Here is a 23,402-nt window from a genome sequence, read left to right on the forward strand (position 1 = left end):
TATCTAGGCTTTAGACATACAATGATTTAAAAGTAATTTTAACTTTCAAGTCTGCAAAAAAAATATTGTTACATCATTCATACTGGTGTTACACAGCTTCAAAACCTCAGTCTATAATTTTAAGTCTTTACTACAAGTTTACCCATAAGATTACATTATCATGTTAAAATATTACAATCTTTGGGCATGCCTCCTTTGAGCTATGAAGCTGCAAAAAGCGATAATTCTATGGTTTGGACCATATTTGAGAATCTACAAGAAAAAAGGACTAGTGCCGAATTTCTAACTTTGTTAATAATATACAATTCTTAAGTCTTTGTGTATACAAAGACTTGAGTCAGAGACTTTACTGATTTTAAAAAAATTAAAGAGATGTAACATTTTTAAGTATATAAATTTAGACTAAAGATAACTATGCTAGAAAATGTAAAGTTTTAATTTTTATAAAACTTTACTGGAACGTGTTTTATAAAAAAAATTTCAATATTTCAAAAAAATGATGATGTATGTTTTAACATGATAATTGTAATAGAGAAAAATAATAACATTTTCATAAATAGTAACCTTGGTCAAAAATGTTGTTAGGCACAAAGAAGAATGGCCACCACAAAATGTTAAGAAGTTAAAACTTGTAAAAAAACTCCCCATTTTGAAGAGTCTGTCACGTTGGAATAATATATGCAATTTGTAATTTTTTTTAATGTTTAGCAACAGACATTTGTTAATCAATACTAATGAGTTAGTCAACTACTTGCTGTCAAGAAACTTCTTACAAAATTAAGAATGTGATAGCATACATGCATGTGTGCATATATAACTAAGCTCAACTGCTATCAAATTCCAATGATGTGTGAATTATTGGAAACTAATAGAGGATTTGGTTTAGATTAGTATGGCAAATTTTTCTGTTCTTTTACAGTCTTTATATTATGTTGCACCTGCATATCAAAATTATAATTGATTTTTTTTAAACATTATCTCATAACTGCCCTTGTGACAGAGAAATGTATGTTAACATAAATGGAAATGTAATGTCTACCTTTGTACTTCTATTGTTCTTTCTTGGTGCTACAGATTGTGTTAAAACTTTTGTTTTTTCTTAATTTTATTTTTTCGTAATTACGCTAAAAATAAGACATTGGGTTTGATGAGCAATTACACAAGTGGACAGTAGTAATATTAAACCTGAGAGAAGGTGTTCATTATTCTTGTCCCAGTTGATCATTAACATTCAGCTCTATGAATTTACCTTATTGAAAAAAGTAATGTCTCCTATGTTGTAGTAATTGTGGAGAGTAGTGTAAAAAATATATTGGAATTATATTAGAATTTTCACATTGGTGTTTATTTTAATTGTTATAATTGTCTTTATTAATAAGCATCCTGTTTAGTCTTATAAACCTATTATAAAATTAAAGGAAAATTTTCACTATCATTATAAAGGATTCTGAGCATTGTATAATCTTGAAAACTATGAAGCATTATATGAATTAAAAAAGCAGGTTAACGAAGTGAGTGTACAAGGCTCATCTAAAAAACATTGAAAGTGAAGTTGTAAATAGTAGTAGCAGGAATATTTTTAAGTTTCAAAAATAAAAATTGATAGTTATGGTTCTGCTAAGAATCTGTTGATGAGAATTATTGTGTGGATAGCTCAATTGCCTCTGATTTTGCAGATTATTTTATGATGGAAATTAAACCTCCATATTTAGTATTTAGAATAATGAATTTTTGTCTGGAAATTTTTTTCAGCTTTCCATATCAAATTTTTCTCCTAATGAGGTTGAGAATTCCAAAATTTCATCTAATTCAAAAAGATCATTTCATTGTTTACAGTACAAACAAAAACCTATGTTCACTAGCAGATTCAGTTTTCAGCATAACTAGAGATGATGTTAAATATTTTACTAGGTTCTTAAACTCTTAACAGACCAGTTGAATCTGTTACTATCCCTCCGACACATTGTTAAAGGATTTATGGAATTCTTATTGGATCTGCAACTGTTTTTGTTTAGTTTATTTATGGAAATAAAAATATTTCTGTCAAAATGGGAAAATTTGAGGTATCGCAGTACCTTATTCAGAAAGGTCAAGAGATTAGTTACTACAGGCCCATTTCTATTGTTTTTCTTCTGCCAGAATATTCTAAAATGTAATTTATGAAAATATTTTGAACAGTATTGCTGTATTAATTAAACAGTATTGAAGTCATCCCAGTTTGATAAATCTGATTATTTTGAACTATGTTGTGTCTTAATAATTAGGTACTAAATCTTGTACAAATCCTATTTTTTTTTATTTTAAAAAAGCATTTGTTAAGGTGGATCATAATGTCCTGTTAAAAAAGTTTGACGCATCTGGTACACTCTTGATCGACCTGATCTTGACTGTACGGAAATTAAATCGTTTAGTCCTATGTTTGCACTCACCCACCGTAAAACATACCGATCCGATCTTTCGCTAAATACACTCAAACCTATGCGCTAGCACGCTGTAAAGTTTAAACTTATAAAGACTATAAAGTAGAAAATAAAAAGTATATAAAAAACTTTTTAAAACACCATTATTTAAATTAAACGCACTGAAATGTAAAAAATAATTTTAGAACCGTATCCCAGAATGGATTTGACAACAAGGTTTGATGGTCTTATGTAAGATTATGTGAAAGTCATAGCTTCAAATTAAAAATTTGATGTTTATGCCAATTTTTCTTGTGCTTGATGAATGGCCTAAAGAGTAGGGTGCAAACATGCATAAGTAAAAATTGGCAAAAACATCAAATTTTTAATTTGAAGCTCTGACTTTTACATAATCTTCATATCACATCAAATCTTGTCAAATTCATTCTGAAATAACGTCCTAAAATTAATTTTTACTGTTTAGTGCGTTTAATTTAAGAATGGTGTTTTAAAATTTTTTTTACATATTTTTTATTTATTTATGTGATTGTTTTTCTACATAGCATAATGAATTGTAACGAAAAAGTAAGCACCAGACTGTACTGATCACTAGCAGAAAATTTGCTTGTGATAGGGTAGTATAAATTTCTAGAGTTAAATTTCTAATTTTACTTTCGTTATATTAGTTTTTATCATTCAAAAAAAATGTATTTTTAAACAAGAGGTAATCAGTTTTGGATTCCTAATAATCCCATTCTGAGACACTGCCTGCCATGTCAACCCGCCCGGAGCGGCGGGTCTAGCTGCGGAGGCATGCCTATGGCACGCTCTGTAGTTAGTCTTCTTCATAATTCAATGTTAGCATATATTCTTGTACTATTAATAAATCTTTTGGTAAGATCCCGTTCCTTAATGATATTAATCTGTCATTTAGATAACATACATTTATACTTTCTGAACTTGTTTTGCTACTTCATTCCTCAATTTTTTCCACTCCGATTTTTCCTTTCTTTTGTATAGAATAGATGTGGTAACTTCTCCACCCCTAATTTCACCCATCCTACCCACCTTACTTTACTCAGTCATATTATATCCATTTTATTTTCCTCTTTCTCTCTTGAGATTCCTTAACTTTCCATTCTATTACAAAGTCTTGACATTCCAATTTTCCTATATGCAGTCGGTTCAGTAACTTCATTTGTTTCTTCTCTCAGAAATCTGAATGAAAGGCCGTTTTAACTCTGGAACATTTAACAGAAGAAACTACCATCATAGCATAATAAAAGGAGTAATTACTAGGATAATTAATACAGTGTCTTTCTGTATTCTAATACTATTGACTTTCTGAAGAAGTTCCTTTGCGTTTGTGGACAATAGAGAACTCTGTAACCACCATCACTCGTGCCATCTGAGAAAGCCGGTGACACTTGTGATGGGGAAACTCCGTATACCAGAAGTAATTTGGTTCCATTATTTGTTAGTTCCTTTTATGTTCTAGTCATTGTTAAAGTATACAATCATTAAACCCTATCTATCGTAGGGAGGAGAGTATCAGGATTTTCCTTTCCTAAATCTCGGACATTAAAATCTTTTCCTAGATTCTATAGTACTTCTGGAGAAGCTATTTTATCTATTTTTAAGTTGTAATTTTGTAATCTTGTATTTTATTAACTTTTATATTGTTAATATTACATGATGTTGTTTATTATAATTGAGTTTTTATGATGTACCTGTTGAAAGCAGTATTGTATAAATAAATAATTACATTTTTTACTTGCATCTAAACTTCCCTGTAATTTAAATTTAAATTTGTTCATCTTAAATAATTTTATGTAATTTTCATCACATCAAGGAATATAAAAGACAAGAGTTTTTATTTTTTGATAGATAAACATACTGTATAAGCATATGGTTCAACATTTCCAGGAGTAGCATCTTGAAAAATTACAAAATGAAAGTTTTAAAAAATGTTGTTGAGAATAAATGCTAAAAGTCTTAGTTACTTGCATTTTTTTTATTGTTAATACTTATTCTTCCAATGCTAAACACTTATTATAACAAGGGACATAATATGAATGAAAAAATAGGTAAATAATGCCAGAACTTATCTGGGTATTGAACTAGAGACTGATTGTTGTAGAAGCCAGTTGGTAACCACTACACCAACAGGTGGCTTATTAATGATCCAATTTTAGTGTGTGATCTTATTAATCGGTTAACATTTTGTAATGGTTAATAGCAGGTAACCACTTGAAAAAAAAATTAATCTAAAAATATTGTAGCTTGTTGATATTACTTATCAGTGTTTATTATCTTTTGTTCTGGTACTAATGATTTTTTTGTAGCAAATAACTTTTGAATCAATTTCCTGATTTTATATAATATATATATATATAATTATATAAAATGTTATATATATATATCAAATATTTATGTCTTTAGGAAATTACATTTTCTTGTGAAATTTTCTTCTAATGACCTTCAGCTTATTTGATTAAATGTAGAAGTGTTATAGTACAATAAATATCTATCTTTGTCAGTGAAATTGCATTGTGATAAAGTATTAAATTTTTTCTCCCTGGTAAAAAGGAAGATTTTACAAGAGCAGAAAGATCTGTTACTTGCATTTATAATTAATTTATTCATAATTACAACTGACATATCCCATAACTAACATGATTTATAAGTACATATCTTTATGTTAAAGAAGCACTTCATACGTTGTTTAGAATGTATTTTAATTGTTATTAGTTAATACCATAAATGGTAATAAATCCTTGAAGAACATAATTTTTGTCTTTTAATATTATATTATTATTCATAATGTTATTTAATAACTTTGGTGAATGACTTTTATCAGTCTTTTATCTAGTAATTCTTTTTTACTACTCTAAATTACACTAAAATACCTGTAGTGATATATGCCTTAATTATGTTTTACTGATTATTTTGTTGTTTACCTTGCAGTTTTAAAAATAAAATAATTTTCCTTATAAATCTTTAATTTAATTTTGTTTTAGTTTTTAGTATGTAGTAGTCATCAAATTTGATGGTATACATAAATATTGTAATATTTACTCTATCTTTTTTTTATTTGCATTTCTTTGTTTGTTTGTGTTATTAGTTATTAAATGTCACTATTGTTTATTTTTACGTATAATTTGCCTGTTTAAATTTAATTTATTTACGTGTTGTGATATTAATTATTTGTAAAATTTCTATATCGTAATTATTTTTGTGTTCATGATTATGTAATTTTTTTCTGAAACATTTATTCACAATTCTCCTTTGAAGATTGGTAGATTAAAGTTTTTGACAAAAAAGTGGGAATGCAACATCACATTCTTTTTTAAAGAAGTAAGTAGTTTATTTTTATTTTTTTACTTTGTTTTTTTAGTATATAATACTACACTTCGGGGTATAAAATAGACCATTTTTGTAGCAAAATAGTTGATAGCATATTCACTGATGCTTAAAGAGATAATTGGTATGGTTCTCTATGAAACTGATATGATGTCTGAAGCTTAAAGATATTAAACCTAGAAAATATAAAAATACTTGTTGTGATATACATTGCTGAAGATCTGCAGAATTAAGGAAGAAAGCAAAGAATTATAAGATGTCTAGGACCAGAGCTGCAGAGGCTGATGTTAAATGTTGACCAAAAATTGTTTTCAAATGAGAAACTCATTTCTTATTGAAAAGAGCCTTGTAAGACCAATAAAAAAGGACAACAAAATAACTACTGATCCTGAAGAATTGTTTGAGAAATTTGAATCATATTTTCAATCTGTATTTCAGATGAATAATTCCATGTGCTGTATAGATTGTGATATAAATTACTGTATGAATGCCATTGAAGTGTTTTTGAAGAGGGTGTATTATTGATCATCAAAACATTAATACCTACTCCTGCTGCTGGTATTGATGGCATTCCACCATTTATAATAAAAGATCTGGCTGATTGTATTGAATCCAGTTTAGCAAAAAACTCTTTAATTTAAATTTATCCAGTAATGTGTTTTCCAGCTGTTGAAGAAAAGCTCTGGATACCGGTGTTCTTAAAAAGTGATATCTCCATTTAATTCCAACTGCAGACCTGAATCAGTATTGAGTATGGTTGCTAAAATAGTACAAAAAACGTTATTCATCAGTATTTGTATTTAGGTCTTATGAAACAGTATTTGGCCATGTCAACATGGATTTATATCTAAGTCCACTCTTAGAAATCTTGTAATTTCCAAAATCATAAGGTATGTTGGAATAATTTATATCAGAACCTGTAACCATATTGTCATACCAATTGGAAACATGGTCAACTGGATTGTGTAAATGCAGTTCGTGCTCATCAGTAGGCACCGATTGAAGCAAAAACTGGTACCACCCACACATGGAACAGGAACACATACAGATATTCATGAAGGAAGATATATCAACGAATTGACCCAACATTGACATGTTGCTAAAATCTATAAAATTTCAGCATCAGACTGGTACAATAAACTCAAATATTTTCATAAAGAGGAATGGTCAGTCTACTTCAGGTCATCACAGAAAAATGTTGAAATCACCTTCTGAAATTGGAGGTCTATCCATTAGACAAAATTCAGGAGGTGCCAGTTGCAAATGTTGGCAGCATCTAGTATTCGATCCATGGTATTGATGGCAGAGAAATTTCCAGTATGTGTCTCATACTGTCTGGTGAAATCCACCATAGACAGGAAAGAGTCCCCCGTACCAAGTAAGATTGTCATGTATTGTGAATAGGTTTGTAATTTTCCTTTTGCTGCTGCTGCAACAGTTTTCTTTTTGGATAAACAACCATTATACAGAATAGATAGACAACACCGATAAAATTTTTCAGTTTGCATTAAGAAAAACAAGATTCATATATAATCAGTTTCAAATCAGTGTCTTTATGTATCTGTATTCCAATAACCTTCTGTATTTTAATGAGAAGACAGTAAATCGCATAACACGTCTTCGGGTTTGACAGGTATCATACACCTTCCATTCTTGGAATTCAAGACTGAGTAAACTGCAATTTAACCACAATCATTTTCCATGGACCTGTGGCTACCAGTTCAAACATTTAAACAGTCAAATCACATGGGCAGAAGCCATCCCAGCAGCAGGAAAAGTTTGCACTTGGTCAGCTACTACGTAAAAAAAGTACAGCTACTACGTAACACCATTTGCTTAGATACCATATGATATAATACCTTTGTTTGTTTCATTAGCTTAATTCATTGATATTCTGCTGACTACCGAAGTGAAGAGCGTAATCCGTCGGGTTTTGTCTTCCCTTCATGAACAACAGTGCTGAGATCACTAAAGTCAACAGCAAACAATTCATGTTGGCCACTGTTTGTTACAGTCTTAACAACAAATACCAAGGCATAAACTGTATAAATATAACAGCAGTAACCCAGCCCAGTAGTGCCCACTGAATTGCATTTGCACGGTCCAGTTGACAATGTTTTTAACTGGTACAGCAACATGGCTGCAGGTTCTGATATAAATCATTCCAACATACCTTGTGCTTTTGAAAATCAAATTTCATTGAATCACTACTATGTTCAACATTACCAGAATACCAGCGGCAAAGAAACCTTAACTGAAATTATGAAAGACCTTCAAGTTTTTACTTTAACTGAAAACGCATCATGCTCCCTGGCCCACATTCGATACAAAGCTAACCATATTCACAAGAATATATATATATGAGAGTATACAGAGTGTTCCTCAAAGAAACGTAGAATCGTTTTAGGATATGTTCTACTGGTAGAAATAGTAAAAAAAGTTTATATAAACATAGTTCTGGAAATGCTTTGTTTTCAAGTTATGGCTAGTGACTTAACTAGCCATAACTAGTTAAGTTATGGCTAGTTAAGTCATAACTAGCCATGAGTAGTTATGGATAGTTATGGTCATAACTACTTCATAATAGCCATAACTATTCGGCTCTTCTAATAAAAAGAAGCCATACTGTAATTTTTGGGACTCAAATTAAGTAGTAAAGTTGTGGTCTCTTATGCAATTTGAGCTGGGAAATAGGATAAAAGAGGTCCCACAATTGTAACTCCAGTATTTTAGATATCCGACATAAAACCAAATTCCCAAAAATTCCGGTATGGCTTCTTTTTATTGGAAGAGCTGAAATCCGGGCAAAATCTTTCGCTAGCCATAACTCGAAAATAAAGTGTTTCCCAACCTATATTTATATGTACTCTTTTCATTATTTTCAACAATATAACATGTCTTGAAACTTTCTTCGTGGGACATTGTATATATAATATATATATATCCACTCAGATTTTATTCTCATTGTAAAAAAAAATTGTAAATTCTTAATGTAAAAGTTTGTTCACAGGGTTATTCAATTTCAAATTTTATTTCCCTGAAATCAAGCTTAGGGTAGATTCAGTCATTACTATTTCCCAACATACTTAGTAGTTTGTCTCTGTAATAATATTAGATCTATATTAAATTAAGTAAATATTTATTTCATTTAAATTCTATATAATTAAATTTTTTTGTGTTTTTTTTAATAATCAAGACGTTGAGTAAAGCAGCTAGCTGATAGCAATTACTAATCTAGCTTAGAAAAAAACCTTGTATTGTGATAATGTTGTTTAAGCCTCTAGTTTAAAGTGTATAAACAAAGGTTATAACTTACAAGAAGTACGTTTTTATCAGTGTAAGTATTATGTACTACCATAAATTTAATGAAATATTTATCATTTGACTAATAGAATTATCTTTAGTTTAACATTGCATTAAAAGTAGGTTGTACATTTATATAATATTTTATGATGTTGCAATTGTAAGTAAGTTTGTTTATTGTATATGGCATGTTGATTGTATGAATTTACTACTTTGTAAACTTTATTTTATAAGGGTTAGAATTTAGCTTACATTTTTACCCATATATGACATAATATTATTATAAAAAGGCTGTAAAATTATGGGATGACTGTTTCTATAAATTTCATGAACAACATGATAGAAATGTATTATGTACTATAATATAAACGTTAGTTGCAATTCACTTATTCCTTTGTTGGAAATTTTTTTTTATGTCTAATTTAATGATAATTGATTAGAATTAAGTCAGGAGTGTAACTTGATCTCATTTCAGTTAACAAAATTGAAATTTTTAATGCAGCAGAGTGAAGACGCTACATTAAGGTACTATAGAATTATAACAGTTTTATTAAACAATTAATTTAGAATTTAGCTGCTGTACAACCCATTAAAAAAAAAAAAAATAGATATGTTTTGTTTTGGATAAAATAATTAATTATAAACAAGATTGCTTTAAAAGAGGTTTATATATTTAAGTAAAGTATTTTAAAATGTGTTTATTAAAATATTACATATAAACTTTGTAAAAAAAAACCCCTAATTTTTTAGGCTATTATAAATATGACTTAAAAGATAAGCAAATCAGAAGCATTAAAAAAATATACAGCTAACTGTAAATCATAGCTCATGTTCAGTTAGTTGAAGAAACATACATGGCATTGGCCATGTATGTTTTCATTTGGTAACAATTTTCTATAGTATATAGAATAACTTACCAATTCAGTGCAATGAATGCTACAGATCTTGTTCACTTCTTGATTTATTTTTTAGAGGCCCTTTTTAAAATTAATTTTGAAGTTTTTAACTAGTTATTATTTTTTTCATAAAGAATACCTAAATTTTTATTAATTACTATTGTTTGTTTTTTAACTTTTGTCATTTTTTTGTTTGATTTAAGATTTAGAGTGAAGTTATTATTTTTAATTGGAGTTTTTTTATTTAATTAGTTTTTTACTTTTAATTTAATTAGGATGCTAGAAGGTGTTAAGATATCATCAGTAATGTTAAATAATTATTATATAGCTGTTCATTGGTTTTTCATTTGTTCATTGGTTTTGACTTATCAGTTTTTTAATAAATTTGATTTCTTTTTTATAACAATGATAAGTGCATCATTTCAACTGCATATGTATTAAATTTGTCTCTACATATTATGCAATAAATTAATTCTGTGTAGTGATGATATTATTAAGAGATAGTAATAATTATTTTTTTAAATGTAAAATCTGTATCTGTATGATATAAATAATTATGTTATTCATAATCATTAAACACAGAATCATATTTTTCTTTTAATTATGTATATCATTTGTATTAGTTTATTATATGTTATACTGTATTGATGTATTGCTATTAATATTTACTGATAATACTTTAAAATGTAAGTTCAAAAATATGGGATACATTTTTTATTTGTAATATGATATTTTAATTTTATTAATATTGATTAAAATTTTACTTTGCTAATTTTACCGATATGTATATGCACATCAATACTATATTACGCTACGCGTTGATTCTTTTTTTATGGATTACACTAAGTTTTTCTAATTTTGTCAGTTTGGAAATTGGAATTGTTTTTGTATATCAAGTTAATTTGAAACTTTGTTATGTTAAAAAGTTTGTTGTATTAAAATGCTGTATAAACACATGCAGATGTGTTTATACAATTTATATATATTTACAAATATATATATTTGTGTGTGTGTGTGTGTGTGTGTGTGAGAGAGAGAGAGAGAGAGAAGATATGAGAGCAAAAATAAATTAATGGATAAATCATGTTTTATTTTGGAAAAGGTTATTGTGTGAAAGTATTCTTTTATAAATTTTTTATCATTACTACAATATTTTGATTATAGTCAGAAATCACAAACTAAAATAGAAGCAAAATTATGTCTCTTACTTAAAAAATTCAATTTTAAATGTTAGAATAAATTATACTCTACTTTCCAATAAATTTAAGAAATAAACTGTAATGATTTTTTTTTTAGTTCTTACTATTTTAATTTAGATAGAAATTTAGTATTAATCAAAACAGTGTATGAATTCTTTATCATTTATTATTCTTTTTAATGTTTTACTGTTTCATTATTCTGCATCTTAAAAAAGCATGGAATGGGAAGTAATAAGAAATATTGGTGTCTTCTGAAGAATAATTGAAAATTTGCAGATAAAAATAAGAATAATTAGCCTTAAAAAACTTTAAATCCAGAAATATATAAGTGTTATATAATTGTAGGATCTGTTTTAGGAAGAATAATAACAAAAGTGGTAGTAATTATTAGGCGAGTACCCCAGCTTTAACAAGTTAGAATGAAGTAATGAAATCTTATCCTTTATAGAAGATTGCTTCTTCTATAAATAATTTAACAATAATGAAATTACAAATATTAAAAAAACGTATGTAATTTATAAAATTTTTTTTTTAAAATAATTAATAATCAGACTGTATTGCATAATTTGTCAACAATAGTATTTGGAAAATGTAAATTCTGCTTAATAAAACTTGATAATTTTATCTTTTTAAGGCAAATTTAATTACATTTGAAGAATATGTACCTAGAGGAAGAAGACTTCCAGTAGTTTTTACATTACCATCTAAGGACTTTAAAGTTTTCCGCAAGTGATAGTAATCCCTTTGGTGGAAGTAGTCTTCTTGACAGATAATCTTGAAGGAAGCTATTATATAAGGGAAAAATGGAAACTCCTCTGGGAAATTAACCAACAAGAAACAGTAAACTCATGGATGATAACAGACCCAACCAAAGAGGTTCCTAGAATGGACTTCTCAAGAAACATTTGGTGCCACCTAAACAGAATAAGAATAGATCAGGGAAGAAGCACTGCTAGTGTGTATAAATGGAGATTGAAGGACTCTGCTCAGTGCCTTTGTTGTGACCCTCGTCAGACAGTTAGACATATTATAGAAGAATGTCTAGTTTTAGTGCCAGTTGGCCTAGACCTTAAGGATATTCATATTTTAAAGCAGTGGTAGTCAACCTTTTTATACCTACTGCCCACTTTTGTGTCTCTGTTAGTAGTAACATTTTCTAATCACTCACTGGCTCCACAGTAATGGTAATTTATAAAATAGGGAAGTAACTTTATAAAATGTATAAAGCAGATTTACAGCAAGTTAAAGCACATAATAATAATTACTTACCAGATACTTTATGTTGGGCTTTCACTAAGTTTGGCAGAATAAATCTTTACAAAATAACTTACTGTAGTTAAATCTATCTATTTATTTATACTTTGTGTAGATAGAAGCATGAAGTCTGATGAAATTACATTTAATTAATTAAATTTTTAATGATATCCCCGAGGCTGATGCTGATGCTGCAAAACTAAATACTGGATATCTGGCTCAGTTTTTGTAAGGAATAAACAAAGGTTTCCTCTTTCACAAATATTCAGGCAGTTTCTTTCTTTGATCATAATATGATTAACAGTACTAACGCCTGATTCCACAAGATATGAGGTAGGAAAAGATATCAATAAACTGAATATCATTTTCTCCGTATTTGGATATGACAGGCATTTTTTTATTTTGCTATAGGATTTCATATCCAGCACTATCGAATTTATGTTTACTTTCTTCATCATATCTAATCTCTAACAGTACTTCTTGGCAAAGTTTGTTCTTGGCAAGAAGTCTGTTCAATATTTGCAGTAAAAGGATTTTTCATCCAGTAATACACCTTCAATTTCAAAATATCTTCAAATTGTTTTTACATGTCCAATTTAAGTTCATTGAGGTCTCTGGAGTTATATCATCTTTTACAGATGATAATTTAGGAAACTGATGAAATTCTTTCTTCAGTATATTACAATGAAGTAGTTCAAGTTTGTCAATAAATAATCACAATACTTTGGCATCCTATAAGAGTTTTATTAGCTGCTTGAAACTGCAAATTGACATCATTAAATCTCTTAAAAATATGTGCCAAATAAAAGGCATCATTCTTTACTGTTTTTAACTGACACAGATTGGTCTCATTATTACTCAAAAAATTGTATAACACTATCATATAATCCTACAAAACAAGCCAAAACTGTACCCTTTGACAGCCACCGGAGTTCTGTATGCAAAAGTAACCTAATAAAATCTTCATTATTGTCCTGGCAAAGCTATCAAAATATTCTATCATTTTTTGCAATCAATTTGATCTTGTTTACGGCTCAAATTATTGTAGTTAATGATGATTGGTGACTTATACTTACATGTTTTCCTACATGATGTTGTTTCTGCACCACACAATGAATACATAAAGCATTTGGTGCTTTTTCCTTCAAATAAGCAACAAATCCATGATAGCGACCTACCATTGATTGTGCTCCAACAGTAGCGCATGCAACAATATTATTCAAAGGAAAATTATTTTTTGCAAAGTATGATTTTACAGTATTAAATATAGATAATCCTCTTATATCTGTAATGAGATTTATTGCGAGTAGCATTTCTTCTCATAATGTACTGTCTTGATCGAAATAACATACTTATGCCATTAATAAAGCATTATTATCTGCAATGGTAGACTTGACCAATTGCATGGAAAATGAAGAGTTTTGGAGAATACTTACAGTATTCTCAATCTAATGTTGAAAAGTTTTTTCAACATTAATTTCTTCAATTTGTTTGCTTAGGAGCAATGTTTTTAAAATTTTAGGTACATCCTAATGCATTACTGTTGAGATAAATTCTTTTATAGAGAGTTACAGTTCCTCCAATATTATAGCTTTTACCACTTTTTGCAATTAATTGTGAAATGCAATAAGCGGCAATTAATCCATCTTCATTTGCTGCATGTTGTTTCTTAAATGATGCAACGGTTGTTGAACAGTTTTGAAATTTTGTATATATTTCCGGAAAACATTCAGTGGACTTGTCCTTATCATTTAGATGCTTTATAGGAAGATGTTCTCTCAATCAACTTGGCTTCATTGCCTCATTGGATAATGTTTTATGACACAATAAACACATTGGATGTTGTTTATTTACAACAGATTCTATGAAACCCATCTTCAGATACTCTGGCAAATAGCGATGAATGTATTTCTTTTTTTTTTGAGACATGGGCTCACAATATTTTGTTTGAAGCTGTAGGCACATGCTCACTCTCACAAATCTAACTGCATACTGACCAGGTGCATGAGCTATTCTGGGACGAGGCTCTTTTGTTTGCAGTTACATTACAACGCCATTTAGTTTTACTTAAGTAATGTGAACTAAACTTATGCACAGGCAATACAAATAGTATATTTTCTGAAATTTTAATTTTCATGGAATTTTATGAATACCTAATGAAGATTTTTTTAAATAATGCTATGAAAATTTTTTTAAAAGTCAATTAAATTAAAAAAAAGGAAAGTGCTACAGTATCAGACAAAACCCCGCCGCCCACCATGAAAGCTGGAACGCCCACTAATGGGTGGTAGGGACCAGATTGACTATTGCTGTTTTAAAGGATGAGGCTAAACACTGGCTTGAAAATTTAAAAGTAGATCTTTATTGTGTAATTTTAAAATAATATAATGCTAACCTCATACGATAAGAAGAAGAAGATACATTTGAAAGTTGTAAAAAATGTGATAATACTCTTTTTAAAAAAAGTTATGAGAGAGATTTTAAATATTCTTGGTTTCTAGTTAAAATATTTTTTTCAGGATTACTTATTGTATAAATTATACATTTATCAATATGTACTTCAAAATCAGAATTTGAATGATTTAGAGTATGAAGTAAACTTATTTTTTCTGCTAAAGTTAGAAAGGAATTTTGTTTTCTTTTTTTTGGAAATATTTAATTTAATTTAATTTTTAGTTCCTATTCAATATTATTCTTACAGTAGAGAAACATGTATTATTTAAATATTAAGAATCCATTTATGTGTATGTGTACATTTCCATCTAAAATTCAGCTGTTTCTAAATAATTGTAATGTTTTAAATAAAACAATTAATTATCACAGCAATTTGAAAGTTATCAATGTTTTTTTTTTTATTAAAAAAACTTAACGTTATCATTTTGAGGAATAAAATTTTATAAATTCAAGAATAAAGTACAGACTGACTGATATTTTATTTTTATATATTAGTGTTATATTATATAGTGTTATATTAGTGTTATATTATATAGTGATATATTAGTGTTTGTGTAATAACATTCACAACAGGTAAAATTATAACAATAGCTAATTATATTTTTATAAATTAGTACTATGAGGTAGAGTGTTATTAAAAACTGTATGTCTGTAACTCTGTTTTATTTGTTGTGTTTTTATAATATTAAAACAAGTTGTTTGTGTGATTTTGTGAATATTTTACTTTTGTGTATGTCTTGTAGTAGTTAAACAGATGTTAATATTAATTCTACTGGAAATCTTTTCATCTGATCAACATAATGCTTTTTTTGTACTTAAAATAAAAATTTTTATTAAATAATATTCTGAATTGTTTATTATAATAAAAAGGACCTGTAAAACAACATTAAAAGCAGTATAAGATATAATGAAACTGTGACTTTAAAAGGAAGTAAAAAAAACGACCCTGTTTGTAACTAGATTAAATTGTATATTTAGAAGATCTTTTCAGAATTACTAAAGGAGACCTGTATTGCTCCACAGCAACTGTAAATAAATTAACTTAAGCTATAAAAGATAATTTACTTTGTGATTCATAAGACTTCTTTCCAGACAACATTAGCTGTGCATTGACCCTTATATTTCATCTCCACTTTCACATTATTAAAAGATTTTGTACATGATAGGACATTGTATGCCCATGATTAAAATCTAGTTCAGGTAGGTAGATTCCTACTCGGTTCAAAGTTTGTCTTTGTGCCTTCTTAATGGTCATGGAAAATATGCTAGCTGTAGAGTGAGGAATTGTATGTGTTCTCTCAAAACGTTTATCTGAATTGAGTGATAGAAGTCAGTTGAGGCTCATTTGATGGTACTTGACAGCCATGTCAATCATGTTTTAAGGCATGAATTCTGTATATTAATTAGTTTCTGAGATATCTCAATTTGAATTTCATTGAGATAAGGCTTTAAGTATAAGAAAAGCTATGTTCTCTTAAAATTCTTTTCATACTTGAGTAAACATAGTTGGTGCATGCTCTTTTTCTGTAGTGTGACATAAAACCACACCACAGAGTGGTGGTTTGAGTGTTTTAAGACCTAAAAGAAGTCTGTAACTAAATTAGTTACTGAGTATTTACAGAAAACTAATTTTTTTATAATTTACTTTTTTTTTGTCTTCAGTCTTTGACTGGTTTGATGGAGTTCTCCAAGATTCCCTATCCAGTACCAGTCGTTTCATTTCGGTATACCCCCTACATCTCACATCCCTAACAATTTGTTTTCCATATTCCAAATGTGGCCTGCCTACACAATTTTTTCCTTCTACCTGTCCTTCCAATATTAAAGAGACTATTCCAGGATGCCTTAGTATGTGGCCTATAAGTCTGTCTCTTCTTTTAACTATATTTTTCCAAATGCTTCTTTCTTCATCTATTTGCCGCAATACCTCTTCATATGTCACTTTATCCACCCATCTGATTTTTAACATTCTCCTACAGCACCACATTTCAAAAGCTTCTAATCTTTTCTTCTCAGATACTCCAGTTGTCCAAGCTTCACTTCCATATAAAGCGACACTCCAAACATATACTTTCAAAAAATTTTTCCTGACATTTAAATTAATTTTTGAAGTAAACAAATTATAATACTGACTGAGAAGGCTCGTTTCGCTGGTGCTATTTGGCATTTTATATCGCTCCTGCTTCGTCCATCTTTAGTAATTCTACTTCCCAAATAACAAAATTATTCTACCTCCATAATCTTTTCTCCTCCTATTTTCACATTCAGTGGTCCATCTTTGTTATTTCTAATACATTTCATTACTTTTGTTTTGTATTTGTTTATTTTCATGCGATAGTTCTTGCGTAGGACTTCATCTATGCCATTCATTGTTTCTTCTAAATCCTTTTTACTCTCGGCTGGAATTACTATATCATCAGCAAATCGTAGCATCTTTATCTTTTCACCTTGTACTGTTACTCTGAATCTAAATTGTTCTTTAACATCATTAACTGCTAGTTCCATGTAAAGATTAAAAAGTAACGGGAATAGGGAACATCCTTGTCGGACTCCCTTTCTTATTACGGCTTCTTTCTTATGTTCTTCGATTATTACTGTTGCTGTTTGGTTCCTGAACATGTTAGCAATTGTTCTTCTATCTCTGTATTTGAACCCTAATTTTTTTTAAAATGCTGAACATTTTATTCCGTTATCGAATGCCTTTTCTAGGTCTATAAATGCCAAGTATGTTGGTTTGTTTTTCTTTAATCTTCCTTCTACTATTAATCTGAGGCCTAAAATTGCTTCCCTTGTCCCTATACTTTTCCTGAAACCAAATTGGTCTTCTCCTAACACTTCTTCCACTCTTCTCTCAATTCTTCTGTATAGAATTCTAGTTAAGATTTTTGATGCATGACTAGTTAAACTGATTGTTCTGTATTCTTCACATTTTTCTGCCCCTGCTTTCTTTGGTATCATGACTGTAACACTTTTTTTGAAGTCTGACGGAACTTCCCCTTTTTCATAAATATTACACACCAGCTTGTATAATCTATCAATCGCTTCCTCACTTGCACTGCGCAGTAATTCTACAGGTATTCCGTCTATTCCAGGAGCCTTTCTGCCATTTAAATCTTTTAATGCTCTCTTAAATTCAGATCTCAGTATTGTTTCTCCCATTTCATCCTCCTCAACTTCCTCTTCTTCCTCTATAACACCATTTTCTAATTCATTTCCTCCATATAACTCTTCAATATATTCCACCCATCTATCGACTTTACCTTTCGTATTACATATTGGTGTACCATCTTTGTTTAACACATTATTAGATTTTAATTTATATACCCCAAAATTTTCCTTAACTTTCCTGTATGCTCCGTCTATTTTACCAATGTTCATTTCTCTTTCCACTTCTGAACACTTTTCTTTAATCCACTCTTCTTTTGCTAGTTTGCACTTCCTGTTTATAGCATTTCTTAATTGTCAGTAGTTCCTTTTACTTTCTTTGTCACTAGCATTCTTATATTTTCTACGTTCATCCATCAGCTGCAATATATCGTCTGAAACCCAAGGTTTTCTACCAGTTCTCTTTGTTCCACCTAAGTTCACTTCTGCCGATTTAATAATTTCCTTTTTAACATTCTCCCATTCTTCTTCTACATTTTCTACCTTATCTTTTTTACTCAGACCTCTTGCGATGTCCTCCTCAAAAATCTTCTTTATCTCCTCTTCCTCAAGCTTCTCTAAATTCCACCGATTCATCTGACACCTTTTCTTCAGGTTTTTAAATCCCAATTTACATTTCATTATCACCAAATTATGGTCGCTATCAATGTCTGCTCCAGGGTAAGTTTTACAGTCAACGAGTTGATTCCTAAATCTTTGCTTAACCATGATATAATCTATCTGATACCTTGCAGTATCGCCTGGCTTTTTCCAAGTGTATTCTTCTATTATGATTTTTAAATTGGGTGTTGGCAATTACTAAATTATACTTTGTGCAAAACTCAGTGATGTCAAATGTAGATTTGAGTTGTGCATTTTACATTGTTGACATCTAGATAATTTTATCTGTGAATAATAAAATTTTTACAAGGATTATTTACTCAACTTACCAAGTTATGAAAGACAGGCAAACAAAAATTTTAATTCGTAAGAGGATAAGTGTAAAAAAAAATGTAAAAACTGCTTGGTTTTTATCATGCAGGTAATACTTCTTTTCTGTTTAGCCTTCCGGGAATCACTGTTCGGTATTACTTTCAGAGGATAATGTGTATGAGAGTAAGTGAAGTGTGTAGTCTTGTACAGCCTCAGATTGACCATTTCTTAGTTATTTGGATAATTGAAACCCATCCACCAAAGAACACGATCTAATATTCAAATCCATATAAAAGTAACTGCCTTTACTAGGATTTGAACGTTGAAACTCTCGACTTCAAAATTGGCCGATTTGCGAAGACGCGTTCACCACTAGACCAACCCCGGTGGGTTGGGTAATAGTAATAAATGGGTTGTTTGTAAAGTTTTGCAGTCAACGAGTTGATTTCTAAATCTTTGCTTTACCATGATATAATCTATCTGATACCTTGCAGTATCGCCTGGCTTTTTCCAAGTGTATATTCTTCTATTATGATTTTTAAATTGGGTGTTGGCAATTACTAAATTTTACTTCGTGCAAAACTCTATAAGTCTGTCCCCTCTTTCATTCCTTTTGCCCAGCCCGTATTCACTCACCATATTACCTTCCTTGCCTTTTCCAATGCTTGCATTCCAATCTCCAACTATTATTTTCATCTCCTTTTACGTGTTTATTTGCTTTATCAATCTCTTCGTATACACACTCTACCTCATCATCATCATGGGCGCTTGTAGGCATATAAACGTTAACAATCGTTGTCGGTTTAGGTTTTGATTTTATCCTTATTACAATGATTCTATCGCTATGCGTTTTGAAATACTCTACTCTCTTCCCTATCTTCTTGTTCATTATGAAACCTACTCCTGCCTGCCCATTATTTGAAGCTGAGTTAATTATTCTAAAATCACCTGACTAAAAGTCGCTTTCCTCTCCCCACTGAACCTCACTAATTCCTACTACATCCACATTTATCCTATTCATTTCCCTTTTTAAATTTTCTAGCCTACCAACCTTTTTTTAAACTTCTAACATTCCACGCTCCCTCTCGTAGAATGTTATTTTTTAATTTTCTGGTGACCCCTTCCTTAGTAGTCCCCACCCAGAGATCCGAACGGGGGACTAGTTTACCTCCGGAATATTTTACTAAGGAAGGCGCCTCCATCATTGCTATATGAAAATGCAGAGAGCCATATTTTCTTGGAAAAAAGCAACTGTAGTTTTCCATTGCTTTCAGCTGCACAGTACTCAGAGGACTGAGTGGTTGATATGGCCGTTTAAGTCATCCTGACTCACGCCCCTAACAACTACTGAAAGAGCTGCTGCCCTCTTTCAGGAATCATTCCTTAGTCTGGCTCTCAACAGATACCTCTCCAATATGGTTGCACCTTCGGTCCAGCTACTCTGTATCATTGAGCACTCAAGCCCCCTCACCAACGGCAAGGTCCGTTGGCGAGGGGGTTTACCAATTTATCAAATATTTTTAATATAAAGATTATTCAACTCATAGTGGTGTTGACGTGTTTCTTTATAATGGTGCTTGTCTTGAAGTGATTAGAATATCCATTCTACAGGGCTGTCAATTATATTTGACCTGAATTTTATTTATTCATTTAGTTTTTTGTGTTAACATGAGTCATAAGTTACTTCTGAAAATGACAAACATGTTTTCAAGTATAACAAGCATCCCATGGTAATCTTACCAGAATGGGGGGTGGAGTGAAGTGGTTTCTCATTGCCTTTTCAGTAAGCTGAATATACTGTTCCATATTAATTCGCCTTGCCAACTTCACTGAAATGCAGCTCTAAAATGAACCATCAATGTATTCATTATAGGAAAGGTTGAATATTTATTTTATATGTATTATAATGAGCATATGTTATACTTTAGAGAAAGCAACTCTGATTGGTGCCTCTTGCACTTTAGGTGTTTTATATGCAGTGCAGTCATTAATTGGGTCAGATTATGTAATACAACAAATTAATGAGCTTCCTGTGTAATGAAACCTCACATTTTATACAATGTTACAATTTCGTAGGGGAATTCTCTTGTATTAAATTGTAATTTACCGTTACTGAATCTTACAAAAACAACATAGTAAATCATGAAAAACATTATATAGTCTTGATATGAAATTCAGCCAGAGAATAAAGTAGTCTCTAAGGACTAAGGAAAAGTTTCCTTGAAAAGTAAGAAACTGTTTTTTGGTACAATGCTGAAAAATAGACAAATATAATAACTACATCAAGATATCTAGAAGCACAATTCTGTACATTTAAAAAGTGAGTAGTTATTAATTATTTTGTAAAACACTTTAATCATACTTCATCATGCTTATCACTCTATTTAAAGATAATTTTTTTTTAGTGGAAAAAATAAAATTTTGAGGTTAAAGAAATTAAGTAGAGAAATAATATATAGTATAATATTATAATCAATAATATAATACAATGGTATTATTTATATAATTTGATAGTAATAATAAATTGATATTTTGACATTTTTTTGCAAATATTAAATTGAAAAGGTTTTCATTGTCTGAAGAAGAAATATTATTATTCCAGTATTATATGAAAACTAATTAACAGTAATAAAAGGAGTTAATATTGATTTCTTAGTAAAATCTGTTTTGTTAATCAGCAAATGAAAAAGTGGAGGAGCAGACTCAGAGCTGGTTTATTAGGGGTAAATTAAACCTCATTAAGTGTAGCTAGTTAAAAGAAGTAGAAAGCAGTATCACAAGAAGATTGGAAATGATAAACATTTTTTTTCAGCCCTACATATGTCAGATTGTACAACCATGTTGTATAGTAAAACATTTGTATTACACATATTATCATCTGCATTATCTTCTGCATATATAAATTTTTGTTATTTTACATGAATTATCTGCTACAATGACATAAATTGATTCATTTGATGTGTAAAATGTTTTGTCTTTTGTAAGCACTTCGCTTCATATTAATAATAGAATCACTTTAATTATTTTTAAATTACTGGTTTTGTTAATAATGTTCAGTAGAAATTTTTGTGTTTGATGATAATTATAAAAGGAACAAATTTGTGTAAATTACTAAAAACTCAAAGCATAAACCAATATTTTTGAGGGAGATTTATTTACATAGAAAATATTAATGCATGTAGTCTATTTTAAGTTTAAAGTTTTTTGCTGTAAGTATCTTAAAGCTTGATTTGCTATAATAACTAACATTATAAGAAATGTTATTCCAAGTAAGCAATATTTTTTTTTTATGAAACAGCTGACTATTGTAAGTCAAAGCTGCAAACCCTTCTTTGTAAAATTAAATAAAAATGTAACACTGGTCAACATAAAATTTGGAACTGAAAAGGGAGTAGGTGTTCTATATAGTATTTTATATCCTGAATCTGAATATTTATTCTGAAACAACCCATCATGTAATATTCTTGAGTTACAATCTCTTAAATTTATTTGTTCCATCATTCATGGAACAAACTATACAAATAAGATTGTACATCTGTATGTTTGCTTATTCACATCTAATTTATATTATGATGCATGCTGTAGACCTATATTTGATATACAACAGTCGAATCATGTCATTTCATGTCAAGCCAGACATGTATAGATGTGTCAGTGAATCAAGTAATGAGTAATTCAACGTGATGAAAGTTTCTTCAGTATGAGTTCAGCTCTTGGTATGACTTTTGTTCTTTAGTAGTGATGGTATTTTTATCATACCCATATTATAAAGATTGTTTCATAAGTGATGCCATAAATTTAGTCAAAGATTTTTATGACAAAACAACTTTTGGTATTATTTTATTGAATATCAAGGTTTGTTGTATGTGTGACTGTTTTATTACACTCCTTGGTGAAACAATTTTATGAAGTGTTTTAAGTAATTAAGTATTTATAAATTAAAACTTAATTATTTTTTAATTAAGTAAGTATTTCTGTAATATCTTAGTCTGTGGTATTAGTATTGAGTTTTATTTTGCCTTCTTGGCTTGTTTTAATACATTTTTATTGTATGATTAATAATATATTTACACCTTATAAACTTTATTATTTTGGAGTTATTTTACCCTTTTATTAATAAAATTCTGGGCGATGATAACGCCCAGGCGTTTTTCGCCCACAAACAACAAAAAAAAAATCTTAGTTTACTTTTATTCATTAAAACATTTTGAATTTTACAATGAATAAAAATTGGACTTGTAAAAATTCTCCAAATATTTTTTATTAAGATTGCAGAGAATTCACCCCAAAAAGTCAGTGAAAACTAGTTTCAAATTTGCTGAAAACTGCTTACAAACATTACTTTAACTGTCCCTTGGGAGACCAAGATATGTCCTGGGTTCCACATGTAGCACATGTTAAATGCTGTGTTAAACTAACCCAGTGGTTAAAAGGAAAAAAGAGCATTTGCCTTTTGG

General features: G+C 29.5%; 1 protein-coding gene across 8 annotated transcripts in view; it reads left to right on the top strand.

The window, feature by feature from the left end:
- Positions 1-23,402, top strand: part of LOC142325357 (major facilitator superfamily domain-containing protein 6) — a 75,920-nt gene that overhangs the window by 923 nt on the left and 51,595 nt on the right. The window contains exons 2-3 of one of the 8 annotated variants that reach the window (XM_075367030.1): positions 5,694-5,756; positions 8,959-9,099. The exons of 3 other annotated variants lie outside the window; for them this stretch is intronic. The gene's annotated coding sequence lies outside the window, so the exon portion shown is untranslated. Of the gene's footprint in view, positions 1-5,693; positions 5,757-8,958; positions 9,100-10,574; positions 10,648-21,246; positions 21,266-23,402 lie in introns of those variants that run through there. 4 more of the 8 variants (XM_075367028.1, XM_075367033.1, XM_075367031.1 and 1 more) reach the window with 4 other exon arrangements.

This window comes from Lycorma delicatula, chromosome 5, assembly GCF_047948215.1.
Source record: "Lycorma delicatula isolate Av1 chromosome 5, ASM4794821v1, whole genome shotgun sequence".
Taxonomy (NCBI): domain Eukaryota; kingdom Metazoa; phylum Arthropoda; class Insecta; order Hemiptera; family Fulgoridae; genus Lycorma; species Lycorma delicatula.